Below are 15033 nucleotides of genomic sequence, written 5' to 3' on the forward strand. Positions count from 1 at the left end.
AAAATTTGCACTCTTTTAATTCTTCTCAAAAGTGAAGAAGCAGCGCGAACTGAACAAAAAATAAAAACCTGCAGATTTTTGCTCTCTCTGTGTCACGACGGGAAGCCTTAAGGAAACAGCTGCCCTTTTGTTCACGCCCGCTCGCTCGAAGAGAGAAACAACAAGCGGGCACCCGTTCGCTCTGCGGCGGAGAGGGCTTCACAGCAAAGAGCGTTCAGTCTCTCGATTCCTCTCCTACCTCCTCATGCGAGTTGGATCCAGCCGCTACCTCTCGCTTTTAGCACCTTCTTAACGAGCTCCTAGACGTCACTCTCCAGTTTCTCACCAGAGCGGACTCGTCGGCACGTCGCTTCGACGCCCCGCTCGCCGGATCTCCCTCGCCCTTTTCGTGCCCGCCTTCATGGTTCTCTTGAGCAGTTCTAAGGATTGCGGTTCCCTGCCGCTGTCCCTCCTTCTGGCGTCCTGTGCCCTGTGCCCGCCGACGTTCGAGCTTCCCTAAACCTTCTCAGAAACACCATGACGAGCGATTCCCGCACGAACTGAAGACAGGATGCGGAGAACCCGGATGTGAAGTGCGAGTCTGGCGGCCGGTGGATTTCCTTGACGTAGCACCTATTGATGACTCTGCGGCTGAGGAGGAGCCCTTCTTCTGCTCTATCTGCGTCCCAGATCGAGCGCTGGAAACTCGGTGAAGGCAGATTGTGCCCTGTGCGTTTGATGCCGCGGAGACTCCAGCATAGAACAGAGGGTTGCACGACCATTAAAACAAGCTGCAGGCGGAGCGACAGAGGCGAGAGCGCTTCCAAGAACAGGTGACACTAATTGGGGAACAGTCCGGCAGCAGCCCACTCCGGGTCGACCGAGCACCTGGGATGGTTGTAAAATGGGCAAAAAGACGAGGAGAGGTAAAAAAACGAGCACGACATCACGGTCGCAGACTGCCAACAGTGTATTCAAGGAAGCGAAAGCACGGGCTCTATATGGCGGGAACCCAAAGCGCGCGACCGCGTGTGTCATTCGCACATGTACACATAAAGAGAGGAAAGAGAAGTGCATACAATAACTGGTAACATTATTTATGGCCAGGTGAATCAACAAGGAAGAATGCAGTCGCTCCACACAATACTTCTTGTAAAATGCTAAAAACTATAAAAACAAAGATATAAATCGGCGTAGTGTCTCTTAACAATTAACTGGAGCCTAGGCGAAAAGTGAAGGAATTAAAACACGCGCTATGGAAACCTATATGGTGAAATGCAAAACAACAGTTAACAAGGATAAAGAGGACGGAGAGGCGGTAAAACACGAGATGACTACGCAGATGGCGGAACGTAAAAAAATATGAAGATTAGGTTGCAAAACTTGTGAATCATTTGAAGATGGCAGAATAGGCGTGAGGGCAGCGTAACAGCAATGAGGAAACAACGGGCATAAAAAACAGGTTAAGGGTTAAAACTGGCCTAAAGCTCGTGAACTAGTAAAGACAGAAAGAAAACAGCGCATGAAAAGTTGCAAAAAACTTTAAAAATGGCTTTCCAGAAAAGCGATTTCGTTAGATAGAAGCAAAATGGACGTCGTGCTGACACATTTTTCGTTCGTTTTTGCGATGTGAAATGCTTGCACCACCTCTCTTTCGATTTTGTCGTTCGATCTGAACAAACACCCTTTTTCTTTCAATCATTGATTTGAAACGAATCTTTTTCTTGCCCTCACCCTTACCTTCGCATTCTTTACGACGTTGGGCTAGGTGGCTTCCTCAGTTATTCATTACTGCAAAGTCACTGTAGTAAGCGCTTTCATCAAAACACCTACCCTTTTGCACAAGGTAGAACCTGCCGCAGGTGAGGGGAAATTTATGCACAGCCACAGAAAAACACTAAGCGAATTTCTTAACACGCTTCTTGTTACACTGAGGATTGCTCTGTTTGTTTAGTCATCACTGAGCGCACCCTGCAAAGTTAACATGGTGCCGAGAAGACGATGTTGACCCCGTATTAGCCCACCACTTTTCTGACGCTATGCGAAACGCGATGAATGTAGGGAATAACCTGCAGCAGACCTTTTTTAGTGACTTCGGTCTTTTTTCAATCCTTAACTTTGTGCAATAAACTTTCACATGGACCGGTGATTGAATGCTCACGGTAACCGGCGCTACAGAAGCGCTGGACTTGTTTAGTGAAGCTTGTTTCCATTTTGTGCTCACAAGTTTTTTCTAGAGCGATCTCGAAGGCTGGGTTTACGTTAGCGCGCTCAACGAGCTTAGAATGCATGCTATCAGATGGCAGCGGGGTCTTTTTAACCTTCGGGTTCTTGCACCTGGAAATGTGCTTCGGCGCGAATTGAAGCTTTACGTCCACGTACTGCAGGAAGGTACCACTGGCCAACTCTTGGGTGAAAATGAGGCCTCCAGAAAGTGACACAAATGTTTTAAATTTGTTATTGACTGCGTTGTGAAGATTATTTTCTGGGGTCAAGTGAAGTATAACCAGGTAAATCTCAACATAGTGAAAAATGCGCAATGCATGTTGTCCCGAAAGGCGTTGTGCGACGCGCTGACCGACAGCTGATTAGTATTTATCGCACAGGACAGGTGGCACAGAGGACCAGATACAAATCCCAGCGTCCTGAACAAAAATATGCATTTAATGCAATTACAGTGCTGTCAAGATAAAAGTTTAACAGTCCAAGGAAGTGATCCGGGCTCACACCTGCCGTATTCTGAATGTCAACTTCACCGTTCTCTTCTATGTTCTGCCTAATTGCTTCAAATAATTCACCAGGCGTGTAGAGCAGAACAGATCTTTTATGTCGATGGCTAATCCAGTGGCCGTCGGAAAACACCTTCCAGTAGCCGGACTTCAATGCAACTGCGTAGTAAAAACGGGTCCTTTCCCACTTTGTTTTAGAGTTACGACAGTAGGTACTTCCAATATTTCGTTGCCAAGCTTCATTTTCTGAAACGATGGACGTAGGGGGCAGTCAGGTTTATTGGTCATTAGAGTGAAGATTTGTAGGAAAACTATCTTTGCTGCCCACTCTCTTGAGTGGTTGTAGAGCATGACGTTTACGTTTCTTCGGGACTTGTAAAGAAGGTGGACGGTGTGGCTGCCGACACTACCCTTAGCGAAAACTAGTATGTTTGGAATATACTTGGGGATATTTATAATGTAATTTAAGCATATTTTGTATTCATAAATGCACTAAAGGTATGCCGGAAACAGGTTCCTGAAATCTTATGCTCAGTATTCGAAATATATTCTTGAAAGTTTCCAAAAAGACGTCACGTACAGCATTCTTCGAGCATATTTCAAATATGTGAAAGATTATGAATGCGGTTTTAGCATCTTGTATATATATTCAAAGTGTACTTTCGTAAATATGAAATTAATGCATTCGCAGTATACCTGATTTGAAGCATGTTTACAGCACGTTTCAAATAAGTAAAAAAATATGAATGCGGTTTTAGCATCTTGTCAATCTATTAGAAGTGTATTTCCGTAAATATATATTAATGCAAATCGGAGTACACGTCACTTAAAGCATGTTTCGAGCACGTTTCAAGGACGTGAAAAAATATGAATGTGGTTTTAGCATCTTGTCTTTATATTCAAAGTGTATTTTCGTAAATATGAATTTAATGCATTCGACGTAAACGTCACTTAAACCGTGTATCGAGCACGCTTCAAACACGTGGAAAAAAATGTATGCGGTTTTAGCATCTTCTCAATGTATTATACGTGCACTTTCGTAAATTCGAAATTGATTCGTCTCGATTATACTTGAATTTTAAAAAACTGGCAGCCCTTTTAAATATACTTGAAGCGCACTTTTAGCTGCCATAGAACAACCTAGTGCTCCTAATCGCGTTGAGAGAAATGGTATTTGCATGTTGGCAATGTATTGAAAGTGTACTTTCGCGAATACGGCATTACTTCTGCTAAAGTACACTTCAATTCTGAGTCGCTTTGGGACGTTAAATCCCCGCCATAAACCATAAAACTTCAATTCTAACGAACGAGCTGTCAGCGTAAACAGTGACAACTCCCCCTTTTTGTCCAATTGTTTATGGTAACTCCTAGCAGAAAGGCAATCACCATTTATTTAAATTAAGCGTGGGCAGCGTGATACCATTGTACCGGCAAGGGAGCTATGCGAACCTCCGGGCCGGATCATGCCAGCGAAAAGGACCCAGACTTGCAGGACCGACCGGCTCCCATAGACGCTCATGTATTTGTTGGTTGACAGTTTGACTCCTGACCGATGCCTGACGCAAGTTACGACTAACAATTCGGTTCTAGATAGACCGCAGATTCGAACGCGACCACTCCGACGCTTGTGTGACAATTTGGGGCCCCACAGCCTTTGCGCGTAAAGCGCCTCAGCGGCAAGATAATGCGTCCCCTCACGAGTGGAATATATAAGCCAAGCCAAGTATTAGGCTTGTTTGAGAAGTTCATGTTTTCTGCATAACGTCATTTTCCGTCGGCGTTTCCTGCGTGGCGACATCGTTCACGTTCAGGTCCCGTCACGTGGCCTTGCATTGGCATAGACTTCTTGTTGACAACGCGTTTTATCTGAGATTGTCTGTCTCCTGATGCTTATAACCACCAGTTCGGTCATTACTTCTGCTGTTGACAACATTGATCAGCATTATTCGGTGAATCCGACTAGCCAACCTTTAAAGTAAGCCAAACCGAAGTGGTACTTTCAATGTATTAATTGTATATTTTTAGTGTATTTTTAATGTAGTGTAATGTATTTAATGTATATATTTAGTACATTTTTAATGCATTTATTATACATTTGAAGCATATTTTTAATGTCCTAGTATATTTTTAGTATATATTTATTGTATGTAATGTGCATTTTAGTATTGTTTTAATGTATTTATTGTGTATATTTAGTATGTTTTTATGTATAATAGATATACTAAGCGGACAGAAAATGCATTTTTGATGCATTTGTAACATTGTTCAGTATAGTACTCCTCGCATACTTAGAAAGCATTCATACTGCAGTTTAATCATAGGACAAAAAAATGTGAAATAAATAAGAAATTACTAAATTAGGTACGAATGCATTTTTAGCGCAGCCTTTTTTCACTAAGGGTATACTGCGGCTAAAGGAGAGTCAGTGCATCTGGGTGGTGGTAACCACTAGTCATCAGTCCAGGAGGACGAGATAGGCATCGCAGCTCTCAACCAGCGGATTTGGCCGGTAGCAGGAGAGGGAGGTCCACGGGAGAGGCCGAGTGGAAACAAAAGACAGCTAAACAAAAGAGGCTGCAGCCGGGACAAACAGAGCTGTCGGACGAGGCCACCGCTGTCGGCACCTAGGAGCAAGGTTCGGGGATGCGCGACGAGCGCTCCTCAGCACTGCCTAACCAGGATAGATATGGGCGTTCGTGTTTGGGGACGCAAATTCATTGCACATAAAACTCCCAGCGCTGTGGGCGATCGGCGTGGTTCGGGGGTCCAACGAGATATGTGAGACAGTTACTGTGCCATTTCCTCTCCTCAAAAACCAATTTTCAATTTTCATTTCTGGGCCATCAAGTAGAAGCGCCGCGTTCAATTCAGGACTCAGCGGGATACCACGCTATGGGAAGTAGCAGCGCTAGTGGGTGGAGCAGAGGACATCTGGAATGCTTAAGAGGCCACTGAATTAATCCATACTGACCGGAAGGACATAGACGCACAGACATTGCAGCAAGCACACTGCGACAGGAACTCCGTACCAGGCCTACTGCGTCGAAGAAGCGAGGATCATGATCATGCTTCATGATCAACCCTTGCAGCCAGCTTTATAATTTATATATTTTATACAATTTTATATTATAATTCTTTATAAAATTAATGCAACACAAATATCTTCACTATCTGAGTAAAAATACCTCGGCGTATATATAACCTCTAATCTAAGTCGGCCTCGTCATATTCACTGTTCTGGAATAAGCTTGCTCAGTTCGGGTGTTCTTTATTTCTTCAGTATTTATATCAGGAATTTGACAGTTTTCTGAGCAAAAAACTCTCTAGGATGGCAGTCACTAGAAAAACGCAGGTATTCTTTAAGATTAAAACTTTTTTCATATTATTTATTATTGCAAGAGTGCTATAAACTGTGACTTGTATATTCAGTGCACAACAATGTTTCGCTAGGGCATGATCAACTATTAAATAAGCAAAAAAAATTATTTGCATTACTGACATGAACAAGTAAGCTTTTAACCAAGGTCTATAACATATTGGAATAGGCTGCCTGAACTGTTGGTGGTAATTATAATAAATGATTTATTCCCTTCATCTCCGTAAATCAGTTCATTAGATGTGATCTGCCGCGATTGCGCTGTCTGTAAATCAGTTCGTTGCCTATTTTAAGTTGTATTATACGCTATTCCACCCAACTTTAATGCCATTTCTGGCGCTGGGAGTGTTCCAATAAATAAATAAAAATCCAGAGTTTTCGCTCACGCCGCCAAAGACTACAATGACGACGGATTTTCTGCGCAACGGGAGCCTTGCGCTGTGGCATAAAACTTGACGAGGAAGACGATACGTCATTGGAAGCGCCGTTTCTGGAAATTCAACTCTTTGTCAGCACTGCCACAGAAAATGTAGAATTTCCCATTTTCTTACACGCACAAAAGAAACATAAAAAACTGGACTTTTTTGCAACACATGTCCACATAGCAAAACGTTAAGTGTGCTGCTTTATACAATTTGTAGTGTTTTGATAAAATATTTTAACTTGTACATTTGAATGTCTGGCCCTGTGCAGGGCACGGAATAACAATATTGCCACCATGTCAATTTTTAAGCTTCTAAAGTCGATTAAAAACAACTGTAAACAAATCTTGACGGTTGTTTTCTATTAGCAAGGTTTTTATGATGAAATTGTGCCCCATTAAACTGCAGTGCTTTTGTCCTGGCTTGCCTTTATTTCTCTCATCCGTCGATCTTGAAAAACTATCGTTCTGATGCAGGTTCACGGTTATACATTATTTGGAAGCCCTGCATGAATTAAATTTTATGAGGTATCAAACTGCGGGCTAGTTTCTTGTTTCATGCGACTCGGTATGTTTAAATATTATTTTCAAACTCTTGTCGTAGAACCAAAGGGAGCGGCTTATTGAAAGGGAGTGTTTTTATATTCATTAAAAGTAAAATAACAAACACTTCCTACACTCGAATACAAAAAAATTCCCTGACACATATTTAAATAAAACTATGAAAAATCAAATACCTAAGAAAAGCATATAGTTTAGTTACCCGTTCTCATTTTCTGTTTCAAGCCATAATGCCTTGTTCCAACGTGCTCAAAATTGACAAGATTGCTGAAGTGCTTATTGCATGTATAAATCGAACCTGAAAACTATATTGAAATAGTACAGATTTAATTTTTTCTCGGTTAATCCCGCATTCCTTTTGGGAAAAGTATGGCGCTTTTTCATAGGATATTTCTACGAGGATATTTCTGTCAGCATACCTGAAAAAGAAATACGTAGCCGGCATATAACACCACCTTCGCTGGCATGCACAAATGTAAGATTATGACCAATAAAACAAGAAGGAAAATACTTTACGACCCTCTTCCCTAACCCCGCTTGTAGAGCTACCATTTTTTAAGACTTTCCAGCTCAATCTGTAATTAACCATCACTAGATATAGAACTGTATCATGCAGGGATAAGGTCGCAAAGAGAATTAAACCCTTCTTCTGCCGCTGCTGAACAGAAGCGATGCATATCTATACCGCGGAACTGTAGTCAAAGCTCGCAGCTGCACGTATGTACACAATTTGAGCCTCATCAGCACACCCTGTGCATCTTGGGCAACGGCATGAAGCTGGCGACAAGGAGTCGAACCACGGTAGGCACGGTGACCGTAGCTCACTTCTAATTATTAGTAGCTGCTTCATATCGCGAGAACGCCACGGTGGCCGCATGTCGATGGAGGCGAAATGAACAAACACCCGATTCACTGCGATAGATGTGACTGCATAGTAAAGGACCACACCTGGTCCATACTCAAAGCGTTATGCTACGGCATCCCTCATAGCTCACTTGCCGCTTCGGGATGTTAAACCCCACAAACCGAACAAATACTTATAAAACATTCCCACAAGAAAGGTAACCAGACCCGTTCACTTGATTATGGGGGTGTAACGTCCGAAAGTGACTCAGGCTATGAGGGATGCTGTAGTGAACGGCTCAAGAAATTTCGACCACCTGGGGTTATTTAACGTGCACTGACATCCACACCACATGAGCCTCTAGCATTTTGCCTTCGTTTACCTGCGACCGCCGCGGACTGAATCAAACTAGGTGCAGCCGGGTAGAACCGCAGTTTTTATATCTCGAAACCCCCGTGATCAGTGCCCGCGGCATGCTGAATAACAGGGGAGTGGTGCCAGCACTTGCTACATAGAACGCTCAAACATATTCGCTGCGGCTGGACGCCGCCGTCACCGCCTCCGCCGACCCCCACATCGAACAAGGGCAAATTATAGCTGGCTACTGGACGTGGTGACTGATGGCGCCATGCGACCTGTTTTCATAGGTTACCTCGATGCAGATAGCCAAAGGAATCAAGTTGGATCGAGACAACCAGTGTGTTCCATGGTTTACGTGCATTACGTAATGTCGGCAACTCATTCGGCGCAGTCGCCTAGCTTATTGAATGCAACCACGACTGAGCTTTCGCCTCAGGGTCTACAGAGAAAAAGTCCTTCGCGCCGACCGATAGCCTCCACGAAAACGCCGTTGTTGACGCATGCGCTGCTCAGGCGGCAGCGCAGCTGATAACACAAGGCAGACTGTAAGCTCCGCCATGTCCAGCAGAGTTGTTTAACTTCGCCCACGATGTAAGAATGTATTTAGGTGCTGACTTTGCGCCCAGCGGCGTGACCAGATTTTGTACGCCCCTCCTTGTGCTTCTTTTGAACGCGCAGACAGATGGCGGCACACAACGTAGGCTTGTCTAGTCGCCGAGCTGAGAAGGCCGAAATGAGGGTCGCTGTAGGTGTTGCGGGATCATTCGAAGCAGCGGCGTGTACATGTGCTTGCTTATGTGCGGCAGTGGGCTTTTTTATAAATCTTATAAATCTCAAAAGCATTTGCGCATTTCGCCTCCATTACGAATAATGCATCTGAAACTTGGTATTGATCATACACTCTCGTGCTCGGTAGCAGAACTATGACGCTGTACGCACGAGCGGCGGCAGCGAAAGGAAACCGCTGGTGCGACGCTTTAATGGCGACGTTTGCGAGTTTTAGTGTCTAATACAGTGCACTTTTAGCTAAGCGACGCGAAAATGATTGGCGAAAATAACCTGGCGTTCTTCCCGCGGATATCATCTTTTACTCTGACACCGACAACGCAGAGCGGCTAACAGTATCACAGAAAGCTAGACCGGGATGTATGCGAAAAGATAAAATACATGAGGCTCTAAACTGTACGTATAGGTGGTCTTTATCGAAGAATTTCAGGGTGGCTGCTAAAGCGGCTAAGCTGCCCTTAATGTTGCTCGACAAAATGCTCCACCGAACTTTCGAAAGTCGTCTGAAAATTTTGCACCTGCATTTTTGTTATAAACGATGCTGGTGTACTTTCTGCCTTTCATACCATCGTGTTGTGGCACCAAAATGAACAGCGGGTACAAACTGCAAGAGGCTATGAGATCGCCGATCGAAGTTATTCGATGTGCTGCAGCGCCATCTCGCATCAAGAGCTCCTACGTAGGGGGTTCTTCATAAAGTTGAGAGTCATATAGAGTTCGGAAAGTGCAGACACCCGTTAGTAGCACCAATTCTTTTGTTTGCTGACATCGTGACCTCCATACTTTTCAACGCGGCCGGGATTGCTCAGTGTTCAGGGCGCTAGGGTACTGTGCCGTAAGGCTCGGGTTCAGTCCTAACCCACACTGACCGCGTTTCGATGGAGTCGGAATGCAAAAGGCGCCCTAGTGCTGTCCGAAGTGAGCGTGCATTAAAAATCCGAGGAAGTCAGAATTAATCGAGATCCCTTAGCGCAGCTTCCCACATATGGCTCTTTTAGCTTAGTCATGGTAAACTGCTTAATTATCATTTTTTACTGCATTTCGGCCTGAAAAGCAATTCTGTTAAAAAAATACAACAAACAGCATTTCTGGGAGATGTGATTTATAGTAGTCACAACAGTGAGCAGAAAACATTTTGTCGCCTATTCACAGACAATTTCCTGGAGTCAGCGTTATGAACCAAAGTGTTCATATTAGTGAGGCACAGTTGTGTATGGGTTGCTTACTTTGAGAAGCATAAGCATCTGATGTGGTCTTTTTTAATTTCTTTGCATCAGGTAAAATAAAATGCGCATGATAATTAGTTGCACTATTCGGCACATGTTATATATTTGTGCTTTGTGAAACACCCGTGAATAAGTTGTAACTATTGTTTTTGTTCGTACATAAGTGCTCCTAATCTGGAAGACTTACCTAAGGAAAACCTATGGAGCACCTCATGGAACAACTAATCTGTTTGCACATAAGTGTTCCTAATCTAAATCTAGTAATAACTCCACCCTGCTATTCCTAGAGACCATGTCATAGTCGCCTACCGCATGGCCTTTATCCTGCTTCTTCCCTATTGAGACTGCTCATTAGTACACCGTACTGGGATTTTACTTTCTTCATAACTGATTCCAGGTCTTGATACTCGCAATGAGAGATCCGGCCAGTTACGAAAGAGGAAGTAAACAAAGGCCTGGGGGCAATGCAAAGGGGGAAAGCAGCTGGTGAGAATCAGATAACAGTCGATCTGTCGAAAAAAACGTAGGGGTGATCGTGCTAGAAAAACTAGCCACCCTCTTATACGCAATGCCTTATGATCTGATGCGTAGCAGAAGCTTGGAATAACGTGATCGTTGGAATAACGCTAAATCCATGAGAACCGAGACGTCAAAGACTTGAAAAATTACTGACCGATCATCTTACTCTCCGTTGCCTATAAAATAGCTACAAAGGTCATCACTAATAGAATCAGGACAACCTACAGACTTCAATCAACCAAATCATCAGGCAGGCTTTCGTAAAGTATACTCGACAATAGATCATAACCACACAATCAATCAGGTGATAGAGAAATGGGCAGAATATAACCGATCACAATTTTTAGCTTTCATTGATTGTGAGAAAGCATTTCACTCAGTGGAAACATCAGCAGTTATGCAAGCATTGTGGATTACAGGGAGTAGAACAGTCTTATGTAAAAATACTGGAAGACGTATATTGAAACTGCACAACTACATTAGTCCACCATAAAGTCAGCAATAGGTCTATGGGGGTTTAACGTCCCAAAGCGACTCAGGCTATGGTAGACGCTGTAGTGAAGGGCTCCGAAAATTTCGACCACCAGGGTTCTTTAACGTGCACTGACATCGCACAGCACACGTGCCTCTAGAACCCGCGTCTTTCGGGCCAGCAGTCGAGCGCCATAACCACTCAGCCACCGCGGCGGCTATAAAGTCAGCAACAAAATTCCAATGTACAAAGGTGTCAGGCAAGGAGACACGATCCCGCCAATGTTATTCACCGCCTGTTGTCAGGGGGTATCCCGAGACCTGAATTGGGAACAGTGAGGGGTAAGAGTTAATGAAGAATACCTAAATAATCTGAGATTCTCTGATGACAATGCCTTGCTGAGTCACAACGGAGGAGAACTGCAAATCATGATCAATGAGTTAGACAGGAAGAGCAGAACGGTGGGTCTAAAAATTACCATGCACAAAACCAAAGGAATATTCAACAGTCTAGCAAGAGAACAGCATTTCGCAGTGGTGAATGAATACGTCTACTTTATTTATCCAGATCAGCTGCCACTACCTGCCCTAAGAAATACGTCTACTTAGGGCAGGTAGTGACAGCTGATCTGGATCCTGAGAAGGAAATAACTAGAAGAATAAGATTGGGTTGGAGTGCATATGGCATGTTCTCTCAAATCATGAATGGCAGGTTACCAATATACCGCAAGTGAAAAGTGTACAACAGCTATATCTTACCGGTGCTCTCATATGGGGCAGAAACATAGCGGCTAATGAAAAGGGTTGAGCTCAAGTTAAGGACTACGCAGCAAGCCACGGGAAGAAAAATGATAGGTGCAACTTTAAGACACCTAACGCGGGCAGTGTGGGTGAGGGAACAAACACGGGTTAATGACATCCGAGTCGAAATCAAGAGGAAGAAATGGGCTCGGGCAGGGCATGTAATCAGAAGCCAAGATAACCGCTAGTCCTTAAAGGGACACTGAGGAGAACTCTATCATTTTTTTTTGTTAGCAAAATCTGATACTTCGGCCTTTCATGGCTTTGTTGCCGCTTGTCCGGGCGCGAAAGATGCATTTATTTCAAAGAAATTTGGATTCGAAGTTGAGAAAGTTTTTCCCGCCGCTCTGATTCAAACTCGAGAACTCTTATGACGACACGGAGAACTCTTATGACGTCACAGAGCGGAGTGACGTGATACGTGACGTAAACGCAGACTCCGTGATTTCTGACGGCTAGCGGTGAGGTGCGCAACCTTCCTTTTCCAGCCTCAGAGATTCGTGGCTTCCATAAAGTAAGGAAAATTCCTCCAAGGTGGCGCCTCTTGTCCTAGGAAGTCATAACGCTTGTACTTGCGAGATTGGCCTGTGCGGCGACACCTGTATTTTGGTTCTTGCTATTTTCTACATTACAAGAGCTTTGTTTTCAGTAAAAGTGGCGTTTTTGTGATCAGGAGCTGCTATTCTATCGATACAAGCCAACTTCAATTTCTCCTCAGTGTCCCTTTAAGGGTATCAAAAGGTATCAGTATCAATACATAACTGAAGAAGCGTGAACTGTCTCAAAAAGCATGGGCGAAACAGTATAGACGACGCTAACTACCAAACGAGTTTATTTTTTTCCAAAAAAATCGCCAATAATGGCACAAAATTGATCACGACTAAAAAGAAAGCGGGGTTTACTCAAGGTAGTATATGACACAGTGGAAACCTCAGCAGTCATGCAGGGATTACAGAATCAGGGTGCAGAAGATTCTTATGTGAAAATGGTCCAAGATATCTACGACTGCTCAGCTACCATAGTCCTCCGTAAAGTCAGGAATAAAATTCCAATATAGAAGGGTGTCAGGCATGGAGACATCATCTCGCCAATGCTTTTCACCGCCTGTTTAGAGGAGTTATTCCGAGGCCTGGATTGGAAACAGTTAGGAATGGGATTTAGTGGATAATACTAAAGTAATTTGCAATTCGCTGATGACATTACCTAGCTATGTCACTCAGGAGATGAACTGCAAGGCATGATCAACGAGTTAGACAGGTAGAGCAGAACGATGGGTCTAAAAATTGGCGTGAAGAAAATCAAAATAATGTTCAACAGTCTCGCAAGGAAACAGCAGTTCACAGTTAGTAGAGAGATGCTGGAAGGGGTTAGGGAAGACGTCTACTTAGAGCAGGTAGTGGTCGCTGATCAGGGTCAAGATAGGGAAAAGACTAGAAGAACAAGAATGGAACGGAGCGCATATGGAGGTTCTCAGATTATGAATGGCAGTTTACAAATATTCCTCAAGAGAAAAGTATACAACAGCTGTATCTTACCGATCTTCGCCTATGGTGCAAAACCGTGGAGGCTAAAAAAAAGGCTTCAGCTTATAAGTTGAGGACAACGCAGCGAGCTATGGAAAAACAAAATGATAGGTGTAACATTGAGAGGCCGGAATCGGGCAGAGTGGATGAGGGAACATACGCTTGTTGACGACATCCTAGTCGAAATCAAGAGAAAGAAATAGGCATGGACAGGGCAGGTAATGTGGAGGCAAGATAACTGCTGGTCTTTAAGTATATCGGAGTGGATTCCCAGAGAAGGCTAGCGTTGCAGAGGGCAGCAGAAATTTAGATGGGAGGATTAAATTAAGAAGTTTGTGGGGATTTCGTGGACGCAGCTCGCAAAAAACGGCGTTAATTGGAGAGAGGTCTTTGCCCTGCAGTGGGCGTAGTCACGTTGATGATGATGATGATGATGATTTGATCAACCCAAGTGGGTCATCCCGAACTGCAGTTAGGTATACAAAGTACGCATTGCCCACAATCGCGGCTAGTTTGCCTTTTTACCCAGATGGGTTTCGTAGATATACCGCAATAACAACGAACACAACGCCGCTATCGGGTGCATAGCCCACGACGACTGGCCACGGGCTCGGAACGCGTCAACACTGCAGCTTGCACAACGATTACCACGGGAGGTACCAAGCCCCAACCAAAAGCATAGTTTTAGCAGAACCTCTTCGTGCATGGTGCCCACCGCAAATTGGAAGCAGAGAACGTAACGTTCTTGCATTGAGATGCTCTCTGGCAGCGCGAAGAACCAACAAACACACCCTAAAACGCCACTCAATGCCGGGCCCTCCACTCCGCTTAAACGCGTTCACCGCTCCGCAAGCCATTAGCCACATTGGTCACTTCTACGCAGCGCCACTACCCCGCAGCGGTCGGCGCATATACTAGAGCGCGAACATAATATCTCCACGTTCTCCTCCGTGGCGGGCGGTCAGTGTCAACACCTAACTATATTCTTCTGCCGTGGCTTGCCTGGGTGTCCTCCGTTCTGGCGCCAAGGTGCAGTCGCAGCGCGCCGGCAACGGGAGCTAAAAACTTGTCATGCTTATTACAGTGACAATCTCCAAAATATATGAGCGGAATTCTTGCCGTTAGAATGCTACCTGTTGCAGACGGTACCGTTCACAGGGCCTTCTTTTCGGGAATAGGAGGAACTTTACCATAATACTACAAGTAAAGCATTTGATGTACATGATAAAAAGAAGACCCCCAGTGCACGGAGTAAGCAGCTAAATTATCGGGCTTTTGAGATTGGCTGGTTTTCCAGCGGTGAAGTGTTGGCTTGCATCCACGTGATCGCATTCGGCCAGTAGAGGTGCGAGAGGCGCGTGGATAACAAATGTCCAGCTGTAGCTCCATTAAGCAGGCTACGTATTAGCTATACAAACATTTTACAGCCCAAGACCA

General features: G+C 44.4%; 1 protein-coding gene across 2 annotated transcripts in view; it reads right to left on the reverse strand.

Annotated features, from left to right (window-relative positions):
• LOC144102519 (uncharacterized) overlaps nucleotides 1-15033 on the reverse strand; it is a 168182-nt gene continuing 153149 nt past the window's right edge. For both annotated transcript variants that reach the window (XM_077635780.1, XM_077635776.1), the window contains one exon: nucleotides 1-867. The gene's annotated coding sequence lies outside the window, so the exon portion shown is untranslated. The remainder of the gene's footprint in view (nucleotides 868-15033) is intronic.

This window comes from Amblyomma americanum, chromosome 1 (genome assembly GCF_052857255.1).
Source record: "Amblyomma americanum isolate KBUSLIRL-KWMA chromosome 1, ASM5285725v1, whole genome shotgun sequence".
NCBI classification, from domain to species: Eukaryota; Metazoa; Arthropoda; class Arachnida; order Ixodida; family Ixodidae; genus Amblyomma; species Amblyomma americanum.